The sequence below is a fragment of the Pteropus vampyrus genome, unplaced genomic scaffold (genome assembly GCF_000151845.1).
Source record: "Pteropus vampyrus isolate Shadow unplaced genomic scaffold, Pvam_2.0 Scaffold85, whole genome shotgun sequence".
Classification (NCBI taxonomy): Eukaryota; Metazoa; Chordata; class Mammalia; order Chiroptera; family Pteropodidae; genus Pteropus; species Pteropus vampyrus.
Genome location: NW_011888866.1, coordinates 5782933 through 5796096, shown reverse-complemented (window position 1 = coordinate 5796096; position 13164 = coordinate 5782933). Strand labels below are relative to the sequence as shown.

Below are 13164 nucleotides of genomic sequence, written 5' to 3'. Positions count from 1 at the left end.
TGTAGCTTGGGCAGGCTTTTCATAGCAGAGGGAACAGCTTTCATAAGAAAGATTGTCTTTTCCAGCAGCATTCTCATAGAGAAGGATAAATTCTCACATATTTCCCTTAATCTCCTCACTGTCCCAACTGTAGAAAATTACATTAACTTCTTTAATCTACAACCATATAAAATAATAGAAAATGAACCCTTCATATGCCAGGCACTGTGCTAAAGATTTTACAAACTTCTTATTTAATATAAAGCACTATTATAGGTCTGTGAGCACTAACTTTGTCTAGCTCGTTTCTTGTTTTATTCCTAGCATCTAGCTTAAAACAGAGTAAGTTCTAGAAAGAAAGAAAGAAAGAAAGAAGGAAGGAAGGAAGGAAGGAAAGAAAGGAAGGAAGAAAGAGAAAGAGAAAAGAATATATATATATTAGAATGAATCAAGGCATTTTTGGAGCATTAATAAAATGCTTGGCACGTGAGTGGCACTCAATAAACTAGCTTTTCTCATTATTTTTCTGTGTTCCAACTTGACCCTGCTTCGGCAAGAAATCTGGACACATCCGAGAGAATACAAGGACCCTGTTAACTTTGGCATTATCACTCACTTCATGAATGAGGAATTTGAGGCTCTGAGGAGGTTACATGATTTGGCAATGTTCATAAGGTCACTGGATGACGAGGCCTGGGACCATGTCTCCTTTTCTAGAAACCTCAAAGTCTGCAGAAATGACTATGCTAAGGGTATCTGTGGGATGAATAGAAATCCTCATTTATATCCTTTAGTCCAGTTTCTGATAACCTGTGCCAGGCAGGTTCAAACTCAGAGGCTGTCCTGAAACTCAGCAAGAACTTGGTTTAGGTTTTTTAGTTTGTTTATTTTGCTTTTTAAGAGAGAAAAGGCTATCCAAGTCAGAGACAGAGACAGATGTGAAAAATACGAACAGAGTCTTTGACTCAGGTGAGATGTCAGGAAGAAAGTTGTGTGATCTGAGGAAGCTGAGTCAGCCAGACTGCTTGGAAAAGGCACAGGGATCGAAGGCCACAAGAGACTTCTCTAGATCCAACAGTCTTTTAAGAAAGCAGATGGAGCCTTGAGCCTTTCCCATTCCAGCTTAAAATGGCCTAGTCATGGAGTCGAAGTCTTAGCAGATGCACATGATCTAGAGTCAGTTACCAAATATGAGCTATAAGGTGAGGGCAGAGATGAAAGGTTAAATCATGCCCCTCGCCCCATTTCCAACCTCAAGGTGCTTGCAATCATCCTAAGTGAGAAAGCCATAAAAGAGGGCCTATTTCAGTGACGCTCACTCCACAAACATGGTCCAGACCCCAGTACAAAAGTTTAGATTTTCACCTCCATTAAACTAAGCTAAACAGCAAAACAAAAACACCTACCAAAAAAAAAGTACACAGAAAAGGAGACATGGAGGAACACAGAAAAACAAAAATAAACAAACAAACAAACAAACAAACAAATAGTTCTCCAAACTGATTTCTTTCATCTCAAAGGACACCTTACCTTTCTGAGGCACCCTGTCACTGAGGCAGTCAATTTTTCACAGCCCCCGGGCCCCAAATTCTACTCCACACAGTCTAGAATCAAAAAGTTTATTTAATGGAACCTTAGCAGATTCAAATTTTTCTAAAATTCCACATCCCTTTCTGCCAAGAGGCTGTTTTGAAAGATGACACTCCCTTGATGTGTATTTGCAGCCTGCCCCATTAATGAGGCTCCACTCAGAAAACATTTTTAGATCAACCCTGTTCCAGGCACTTGCTTCCAAGGACAAACTAGAAGAAACTTTGTACCAGCTCAAACCTTTCTGAGCTCTTTGATGATCAGAAATGAGGGAAAATATTAGAACGAATATGATTAATCCAAATATTCTCAACAACCTTCAAAGTAAACTGCTCCTCTGGGCTCGGGGAAGCACAGCTCAGGCAGAGCCAGCCCCTTTGGCCCTAACTCCCATTAGTCCGGCCAACCTCTAATAAATAAACAGATCTCAGAACAATGGGGGGAAATCAAAGGTGAGGAAAGGAAAGGGAAGAGGAAGCAGGTAAATGAAAGAAGGGGAGGGGGATTGGAAACAAGTTGCAATAGCAGATGCCTCATTTTATTAAAAAAAAAAAAAAAAAGATAAAGCGCTCAAATGGCATGGCCCCCTACGAAAAGCCCCATCGGTTCACTCGTGTGCAACTGAGAAGTCTGGAGAGATCCCCAAGCAGCAGCATCTGCATCCTATCTCCACTCACAAATGGTCGAGTCCTGTCCTCACCAAATGCAACTGCCTTTCTCCCCGGTGGGCGTGGTAGGAGGAGCCTTTCGATTTTCAAACCTCGGAGCTGTTTGCTGTCAAATAAACAAACATCTCAGCCTTTGCCAACTTCACCCAGCCGGAAAGTCGTAATGCTGAATTAGTAGCATTTCAATCACTCTGTGACAAGCTGGTGACAGGCTGGAATATGATGAGTGAAGCAATCAGATGTTGTTACAGGAAAGAGGCATGAGGAGAGAATAATCACAGAATGGTACAGTAATAATAATCATCATAATGGCCCCCATTTACATAAAATTTGTAATTGCCAAGATCACAAAATGAGCAAGAGCACCTGTTCACAGTCAGACAGACCTGGGACAGAATTCCAGCTCCTCCACTTTCTATTTGTGTGACCCTGAGGAACTCGCTGGGCCTTTCTGAGCCTTGGTGTTCCACCTATTCAAGGTAGATAATGATCTCTACTTCGTAAGATTGTTTTGAATTTTTTAAAGAAATAACATCTGTTAGGCATTTGTACACTAGAAATAACACTAGCAGTGGTAGTGTTGGTATTATTAGTATTTTGTATTATCTAAACTAGTATTATATATACTATTTCGTTTTACCTTCACCTCATTTAGGAGAGTTTTAATCCTATTTGGTTGAAAGTAAAACAGTGATTCAGAAAGATTAAATGTTTTTCCCAGTAAATGTAAGACATTAATGGGAAACAAGGACTGTGTATTACTTTCCTATTGTTTCTGTAACAAATGACTACAAATTTAATGATTTAAAACAACACAAGTTATCACCTCACAGTTCTGCAAGTCGAAAGTCCTAAAATCAAGGCCTTAGAAGGTCTTCGTTTCTTCCAGAGACTCTGAAGAGAGAATCCATTTCCTTGCCTTTTCCAGTTTCTAGAGGCCGCCCGCCTTCCTTGGTTCGTGGCCCCTTCCTACGTAATGTCTTGAAAGCCAGCAGCGTTGGTCTTCCCATCTCACTCTCTGACTCTGTCTTATAAGGACATTGGGCCCAACCAAATAATCCAGGAAAATCTTCCCATCTCAAAATCCTTAAACTTTATCACAACTGCAAAATCCTTTTTTGCCATATAAGGTAACAAACATATTCACAGGTCCTGGGGATTAGGATGTGGATAGTTTAGGGTGGGGGTGGGGGTCATTTTTAAGCTGACCCCAGACTGTTCTGTAAAATGTAACTATTTGGGTTTGAGTCTGTTTTCGTTGGCTTGTTTTTGTTTGGGTTTTGCTTAAAACGCTCTCATTTATTCATTCAGCAAAAACTTTGTGCAGGGCACATGTATAATTTATAACCTGCTTCTCTCTAGATATAACCACATCAGAATCAAGCTTCATTAATGAGAAATAAAGGTCTGCACATACGTATCCTTAAAATCTGAAAACCAGACTTTAAAAAGTGGAAAGGACATTGGGAAACCATGAACCAATCCTCTTATTTTATAAAGGGGCAAACTCTGACCCAGAGGGGTACTATGACATCCCCCATGTCAGAGAGCGAGTTCGAGAGAAATGACGAGGGCCCAAATTAGAACAGGAAGAAGAAAAGCAAACAGAAGTATTTTGGAGACAAAATCAGTGAGATTTAGTAACCAGCTGGAGATGGGGTTAAATAGATGGAGGATTCGCGCTGCCTGAAGTTCATAGCTTAGGGGTGTCCATTGACTGAGCTGGGGAAATAGAGCAGAAGGAGCACATTTTTCTAGGGAAAATAATGTCTTTTAATGTGTTCTGGAATTTGAACCCCTTTTTGTAGGACCAGCTTAGCATCATTGTAAAATTTCCATTACTTTTTCTTTTCTCTCTTCGTAATCTCTCACGAGTGTGGACACTGGGCTATATCTTCAGCTGACCACCACATGTCAGTGCTTTTTTAAAAAAATGAATAAACTTTATTTTTAGAGCATTTTTAGGTTTCAGCAAAACTGAACAGAAAGTACAGAGAGTACCCATGTACTTCCTGTCTCCACAAACGCATAACCTCCCCCGCTATCAATATCCTCCACAAGAATGGTACATTCGCCATTATTAATGATCCTACATTAACATATCATCATCACACAAAGTCCATGCTTTACATTAGGATTCAGTCTTGGTGCCGTACATTCTCTGGGGTTTTGACAAATGTATGATGACATGTATCCACCATTACAGTATCATACAGAGTAGTTTCACTGTCCTTAAATTTTTCTGTGCTCTGCCTACTCATCTTTCCCTCCCCCTAGCCCATGGCAACCATTGATCCTTTTACTGTCTCCAAAGTTTTGCCATGGGTACTTTTCTTTCCTACTGTCTCTGAGCTAGCCTCTAGGGATGACATTTGTGTCCTAACCCCCACCAACTTACATTTGACCCAAAAGCAAAGGGGTTGACTGAACACCTCTGTTTGAACTTTAAAGATGTTGCTTCATCTGCAGCCATGCCACCCTGAACAAGCTTGATCTTGATCTCATCTGATCTTGGAAGTTAAGCAGGGTCAGGCCTGGTTAGTACTTGGATGGGAGACCACCTAGGAAGAGCAGGTGCTGTAGGGTAAAAAAAAATTTTAAAAAGGGATTGTAAGCTGACAAGGTCCTTGCAATCTGTTAGGTCAATCAATGGTTGCCTCGCCAAAAAAAAAAAAAAAAAAAGAAGAAGAAGAAGAAGAAGATGTTGCTTCACTGTCCGCTTGCATAGTTTCCAGGGAGATATCTGTTAAATTCTTATCTGTGTTCCTTTGTATGTAATGTTATTTTTAACTCTGGCAGCTTTTAAATTTTCCCTCTTTATCACTGATTTTAAGCAATTTGATTATGCTATGCCTTAGTGTAGTTTTTCCATGTCTCTTATCCTTGGGGTTCATCGAGCTTCTTGGATCTTTTTTCTCCTTTGGAATGCACAATTACACAAATATGAGGCCGCTTAAAATTGCCCACACCTCTCTAATGCTCTGTTCATTTATTTTCAGTCTTTTTTCTCCGCGTGCTTTATTTTGGATAGTTTCTATTGCTAATCTGTTCTTCTGCAATGTCTAATTTGTTGTTAATCCCACACCATGTGTCGTTCATCTCAGACATAATTTTTCAGTCTCTAGAAGTTTAATTTTGATTTTTTAGTATCTTCCTTATTGCTTACATTTTCTTCTACCTTTTTGAACATATGGAATATAGTTATAACAACTATTTTGATATCCTTGTCTACTAATTTTATCATCTGTATCATTTCTAGATTGGTTTCAATTGATTGATTTTTTCATTATGGTTGTATTTTCCTGCTTCTTTGCATTCCTGATCATTTTCAATTAGATATAAGACGGTATGAATTTTATCTTGCTGCTGGGTAGTCTTGCATTATCTTAAATATTCTTTAGCTTTATTCTAAGATGCAGTTCAATTACTTGAGAACAGTTTGATCCTTTTGAGGCTTGCTTTAAAGCTTTGTTAGGTGGGACCAGAGTAACCTTTAGTCTAAGGCTAATGTGCCCCACTCTTGAGGTGATAACCTTTCGCATATTCTAGCCAATATCCTGTGTTTACAAGGCGTTTTCACTCTATAGGAGGGAACACAAACTCCTCCCAGCCCTATACGAGTGCCAGGGGATTTGTTCCCCTTGCTCTTTTCTGGTCATTCTTACCCTGGCCTCCTATAGCTTCCTCACATGCCTGTGCTCATCTTTATCAGCTGAAGACTCTAGGGGGACCCTCTGCAGATATCTAGAGCTGTCTCTCTCTAGGATTCTTCTCAGTAAGCTCAAGCTGCCTTAGAGCTGACTCCCAGCCCTGTCTCCCCCTCCACTGGAGGAGGCCAATTGGCTAAAAACTCTTCAGGTTGCAAACTGGGCGATGGTAGAGCTCTCCTCATTTTTTCCCCTCTCTCAAGTTCACTGTCTTATGCTACTTATTGCCCAATGTTTGAAAACTGTTGTTTCATGTATTTTGTCAGGTTGTTTAAGGTGAGAAGATCAATCTAAATATTTTTATTCTATCTTGGCTGAAAGTAGAACTCTGCTATATGTTTTTGAATACTAGAATTTGGGATGTTTTGCTTGAAAGAATTCAACTCACCTCAACCCTGTATTAAGATTCCAAACAACAATACTTACATTATTAATAATTACAATATGATGTCAAAATATCCATGTCCCACACTATTCATTACCACACTAAGTCTCCCTTCAGCACCGTATTCAAATAAGAACTGTTGACTATCCCACCTCATTCTCTTATTTACTCACAAAGCAAAGTCTCCATGGTTTCAATAAATACCTAACATATTTTTGGCATAAGTTTTGCACAGCACCAGACCTCTTACCTCTTGCTCACAGAGACTTATGCTCCTCTCTGCGTGACATAGCACAGCATACTAACCTGAACAATATTCCATCAGTTGAGCCTTATCATAACATTCCATATCCTCACCCAGGAGGGCCTATAGCCCTCAACCTCTCATGTGACAGAATCAAGTCCAAGATTCAGCATTCAAAATACCTTGCTTTTATGAAGCAAACCCCTTTGGAGGTTTCACTAGAATTTAAACGAGAATTTCTGGACTGCGAGTCCAGTGTTGAGAATTGCAGCCTCAGAGAATGGCAGGGCTGTTTGAAGCCCTGCCCACAGTGGCAGGAAACACCCTTTGTATGTGAGCTCCTTTCCCACACAAATGTGAGAGTGAGGCTATGACCCTGGAAATTGAACACGGGGAAACAGAAACCCCGCTGAAAATATTCTTGCACTGACATTAGACACAAAAACACCCATATAAGCTTGATTTGCCATCGCAGTCAAATAGAATAATAGCATGTAAGCATTTCAAAGCGATTCCATTGACATTCTCACTTGATCCTGACAACAAGCCTGTAGGTAGAAGCAGGTAGCACAGTTCCCAGAGAAAGATGAGGGAAGAGAACCTCGTAAAGGTGAAGTGATTTGAATAAGATCAGATAGCCGGCTGGTGACAAAGTAGAGCCTTGAACTTCCAGGGGTCTTCTAACTCTAGATCGAGAGCTCTTGTTATTCCGCCTGCTTCTTCTCTTCCTGTACCAGAAAAAGGAACAGATTCCATGTTGACCCTAGATCAGGGCTTCTCAATGGGGGTATCGTTGACATTTTGGGCTGGATAATTCTTTGGGGTGTTGGGGTTGCTGTCCTGTACATTGTAGGATGTTTAGCAGCATTCATGGCCTCCACCCACAAGATGCCAGTATCACCCCTCCCCCAGTCTTGACAACCAAAAATGTCTCTAAATGCTACCATATTGTCAAATGCCCCCAGCAGGGGAGGGTGAATGGGGCAGTTGAAAAACCACTGCCCTAAATGATGCCCAAGAATGCTGCCCACCTGTTTGAGGAGGTGACAAAACTTGTTCTGTAAAAGGAGAAAAGCAAATGAAGAACTTATGCCGGTGAGACTGAGAACTGTACAACACCTGGAAGTTATCTACAAATTTCTCTTCTTAACTATCCCTTGAACTTAATCTTTTGTGTTCTCACTTCACCCTTTCAGGCTCAGCCAACTCTGCATAACTCAAACCACTTTCCAAGGAGACATTTTCAGAAGGTAACATGGAGCTAGTTAACCTGACAAGAGGCAGTATGGCATAGTTATTAAGATGCAGTCTGTACATGCGGCAACATAGAAGAACCTCATATACTGTTGAGTGAGAGAAGCCAGGCACAAAAGTACACGTGCTGTATGAGTCCACTTACATGAAGTTCAGGAACAGGCAGAACCAATGTCTAGTGATGGAGATCAGAATAGTGGTTATATCTTTGGTGGCATTGCCTGGAGACAGGTTAAAGAGCACCATGTGGGAATAGAAATGTTCTCTGTCTTGCTCAGGGTGGTATCTACACTGGTTGTAAACATATGTAGAAACTGTTGGAGCTATACATTTAGGATTTGTGCACCTTCCTGTGCATGCATTATACTTCATATAAATGAATAAGCTTCACCATCTTAAAAAAAAAAAAAAAAAAAGAATGTCAACTCTGGAACCAAATTGCCTGAGTTCGAGGACGTCTCTGGCTGCCTCAAAGTGTTTTATGAGAAGTTAGTGAACAGCACAGGGCACAAGAAGTGCACAGTAAGTATAAGCATCATTATAATTAAATAAACCACACTTCTAACCAGCCAGGCAAAGTGGAAGATTAAAAGAGGCTCTTCTGAACCCCTCTGTTGTCCCCTCCAGGCCACCTTGTCACTGCACTGAACAGAGGTGGCCCCCACCTCTGTAGGTACTCTGACCCCAGAAATCACAACAGACCAAGTCTCTATTATTCTTTCTCTTAAATTCCCACAGGAGACTTGCTGAGAAGATGTTCCTATTTACAGAGTGCTTCATCAATAGGCTGAATATTTACAGGACACAGCAGTTGTGATTAAACAGTTCATTTCACTGGAGACTGGGGTACTGTACTGTGTCTCTTCATGAGTTATTCTTGGCAGAAGCAGCTCTTGCTCTTAGCATACGCTTCTTTACATTTCAAGGCCGAGCAGAAGAACGGCAGTGAAACAGATGAAATGAGGAGCAGATGGGATTTCTCCATATCTTTCCCCTAACCTTTTCTCGGTGGATTTACTACGGTGTTTTTGCTGCTATTTGTTCCTTGCTAGCTTTTATTCTTCTCTTTAGAAACTGGCTGAGTCAGAAGGAAATAAATGCAAAAGTGTGTCGATCAAGGATTTGATGGTGCATCAAGAAACCCAGGTTCTAGATCCAGTATCCAGATGTAATTGATTAACGTGTGTTTTAAGTTGTCTGAACCCCAGTTTTTATTTCGTCTTGTTTTAATCTGTTAAATGAGTAATTATTCTAGATTTGTGGTTTTTGAACATATGTCAGCAATTGAAGCCCTCCAACAAACAGAATCTCAAGCAGAAAATGTTAAAACCTGAAAGCACTTTTGTTTGGGTTGAAATGAAGGTAGGTGGTCAGGAACCTACCCTCTCCACTTCTGTATCTCCCTACCCCTACAGAAGCCCCCTAAGTACCTCTGCAGAGCTCTGGGGGCTTCAGATCCTAGGAGGACAACTTGAAACCCATTAAATTTGCCTATTAAAAAAAAAATCATTTCCCAGCCAGCTAAAATGTTCTCTAAAGTGTCTCTATTTCTATTTATTCCATAAATGTTAACCAACAGACCCTCTGGGCTTGAAGAAAACCCATAAGTAAAATCCTACATGACATATATCTACATAGGAAAGACTAGCAGGAAATACACAAAAAAGTTAAGAGAGTGGTCATCTCTGGGTGATGGGAATGCCGTAACAATGATTGCAGCAGGGTGTTGTGTGGTTCTCACTCTCCTGCATTACCACCTATAACAAACATCTGAGAAGATCCTTGCATCTCTCAAAGTGTCCAGGCCTGTGTCTCACACATAAAGCCGTGCCTTCACTGGAGCTGCTCGCACCAACCAGCCTTTGAGACACCGACACACACAGATGAGGGTGAGTGCAGCTCCACAGGATATAGGCGTGGTGGAAAACTGTCCTGAAACAGGATTTCCTCAAGTGTGTCCCGAGATATCAGTCCCAGAAATGCCTGGCCACAAATAGAAATGGGGGATAGGTACAGCCTATGCTGAAGTAACTGAGTTTAAGAACACTGCATATCATTTGCCCCTACTAGAGATTAAATACACGGTAAGTACTGTCTTAAAATCTCTGGCCATCAAGAAGCCTGATTATGTTGCTTAATACAACATTTCCCAAATTTATTTGACCATAAAACTTTTCTCTTTCCATAACCCCTAATACTATCTCAACAAACAGTTCAGGATCAGAAAAGCCTTCACAAAGACAATTTTTAAAAACTAAATGATAAGACTTGAAATAAGTGAGGAATTACAGAAGAGAAAGTGAAGGAAACTGATTTGGGGTCTGGAGGACTTTGAGACAGGACAAAACAAAGGACTACCCATAATTCCAAAGAATGTCTGGAACTTTCTTCATATCTTGGTAGTGCTTTTTTTCCCCCAGCTCATTCTTAGGAGGAAGAGGTAGAGATTTCTGTGCTAGTGGTCCAATAGTTCATGACCACCTGGAAGGGGACTGTGGGTATTAAAAGTGACACTGTGTGAGTTCCTTGCCTCTGCCCTTCTCTTCCTCTAAATATTGGCTCATTGTGACAACTCTTTCCCTAGGAAGAGCAGAAAAAAGAAATGATCCTATTAATCCAATTCAGCAAATAACCTACCTCTGTGCCAGCCTTGTGCCAGATGCTAGGACCACGTTCAGCTTAGAGCCTAGTGGTAAAATCAGCAAGGACACAAAGAGCCCTTTTCTCAGATGTGCACAGGAGCCTGGGAGCACACAGAGGGGCCCCTGGTCTGACCAGTTGTCAGAAGTTTCCTGAAGCCTCAACCCCAAAGCACACATTCTTGTTCCTTCCAGGTCGAGGGCTGAGGTATAGGAAGGGGAGAAAGGACGACTGGCAGAGGAAACTGCAAGAGCACATATGTTTGGTGGGATGAGGAGGGTGTGGACGGAGAAGGGTGGAACAGATCCTGCCCAGAAGCAGTAGAGCTGGTTATGTCTACAGTGAGTTGCAGTTGCTGATGCAGAGGGAAGGAAGAAAAAGGAGGGAAGAGTGGGAGATGACTGGGGAGGTGGGGGGAATGAGTGAATGTCTGGAAGAAGAGAGATGTGGGAGCATATTAAGGAAGTTGGTAAATCTGGTTGGAAGAAGGAAAAGGAAAGAAAAGTTAAGTCCTTGACGAGTTCAACAGGTTATATAAGAAGCCCAAGCATTGATGATGATGATAGTGATGATGATGATGATGATGATGATGATGATGATGTTGACAATGAGATGACTGTGAAATTTCTCTCCTCCCTCTTTTTCTTCTGGCTGTGGGAGTTGGGGCAGTTGTGTCTTCTCTAGAGAGTACCTGGGGGCTTCCTTGACTCACTTAAGACTGGCCTTACCCCAGCCCCTGTGGGTGATTGCACCCTCCTTCTTCTGGCAGATCATGGTCCAGAGTGGCCCCACCTCAGCTGCCCCATCCCCAGCTTCAGGGTGAACCATCTCCCTGAAGAAGCAAAGACCCAGTAACACTACATACAGAACAAGGTTATGGTGAAAACAGAATACCAAGGCACCTTCCTCTTAAGATGCATTATCTTCAGGGTAGATGTTGAATTCTAGTAACATTCCTTGGGGTGTTTTCAAATCCAGACACGCTGGAGCCTTGTTCCAGCCTCGCTCTGGGCCAAGACCTGGGCTCACCTCCAGCCTCTGACGCTTCTGGCTGCTGCCCTTGCTCAGATCAGCAGGCAGCACTTAACAGGCCAGTCTTGCAGTCCCAGTGCTACAGGCGGTGAGCTCTGCTAACTCCAGCCTCAGGCCCCGCTTGCCCACTTCTGTTTGGATATGCTCCTGCTCCTTCCTGCTGACCTCTCTGAATGCCTCTTCCCTATGCCAAGACCTCAGGCACTGGTACACCCCAGTCCCGTCTTCACTGATCTCGTTGTTCTTTGTCGCATGCAGAGCCCACCTCATTGCCACTCACATCTGGGAGCGTGAGCAGGAGCTGCCTGTTTTGAAGACTTTCCAATTTTCTCCAAAGTTCAATTTCTTCCAAAGAGCTTGGCACTTCTTTGCTGCCAGTGTGAACTGTGAGTTCCCAGAGATGTCAATGGCACTTTTCAACATTTGTCATTTTTGACACATTTAAAATATCTTCGCTCCCAACACTCCATGAGTACCAGCCCAGATGGACTGGCTGGGAAAGCATCAGTCTCTGAAAGGCCTCTAAGAGGCCCTGGGCAGAAGATTCCTGACTGAGAAACATGTGATTTCTTTCACCTCCTCCACCCCTTCTGAAGCTAAGCCAGACAAGTGGGCACCTTTGGGTCCCAGCACACCCCTCGCTGCCCAGTTTCCAAGCTCTAAGGCAGCTTCCTGTGTAGAATTCCTTACACCGGGCTCTCCATGGCTCAAAGCACTTTTACATCCCCCAGACCCAGGTCTGCCTGAGAGAAAGCTGCCTACTTGGGAAGTTCCCTGTGGGGGTCACTTTTACTCTTTTAGGTCACTGAGGACTCCGTGTGAAGGAGCTTGACCCCCTGACATATTCAACAGCTGAAGCCAAGGGCCTCTGGGTCTAAGGTCAGTGAAGGCATATATGCATGGCTTTACTGTTGGGCTCTTAACTCTGTTCTGTTTATCTATGTGTCTTTTTTTTTTATGCCGATACCATACTGTTTTGATTACTATAGCTTTGTGATATAGTTTGAAATTAGGGAGTGTGATGCCTGCAGCTTTGTTCTTTCTCAAGATTCCTTCAGCTATTTGGGGTCTTTTGTGATTCCATACAAATTTTAGGATTGTTTTTCTATTTCTGTGAAAAATGCCATTGGAATTGTGATAGGGATTTCATTAAACAATGAGATTGTTTTCTTTATTCCTTTTTCAGATAGTTCATTGATAGTGTGTAGAAATGCAGCTAAAGTTTGTATGTTGATTTTGTAGCCTAGAACTTTACTGAATTCATTTATTAGCTCTAATGGTTCTTTTGGCTGAAGTCTTTATGATTTTCTACGTACAAGATCATGTCATCAGCAAACAGAAACAATTTAACTTCTTCTGTTCTAATTTGGATGCCTTTTTTTCCCTTGCCTATTTGCTCTGCTTAGGATGTCCAGCACTATTTTGAATAAGGGTGATGAGAGTGGGCATCCTTGTCTTGTTTCTTCTCTTAGAGAAAGAGCTTTCAGCCTTTCACCATTGAATATAATGTCAGCTGTGGGTTGTAATACAGCACCTTTATTAGGTTGAGGTATGCTCCTTCTATATTCAGTCTGTTGAGAGCATTTATCATGAAAAGATGTTGAATTTTAAATGCTTTTTTGTGTCTATTGAGATGATCATATGATTTTTGTCTTTCTTTCTATT

At 41.8% G+C, this 13164-nt stretch overlaps 1 protein-coding gene and 1 pseudogene across 3 annotated transcripts in view; both read left to right on the top strand.

Annotated features, from left to right (window-relative positions):
* Nucleotides 1–13164, top strand: part of LIPC (lipase C, hepatic type) — a 139392-nt gene that overhangs the window by 86288 nt on the left and 39940 nt on the right. The window lies entirely within an intron of this gene.
* Nucleotides 4699–4823, top strand: LOC111742086 (annotated as a pseudogene).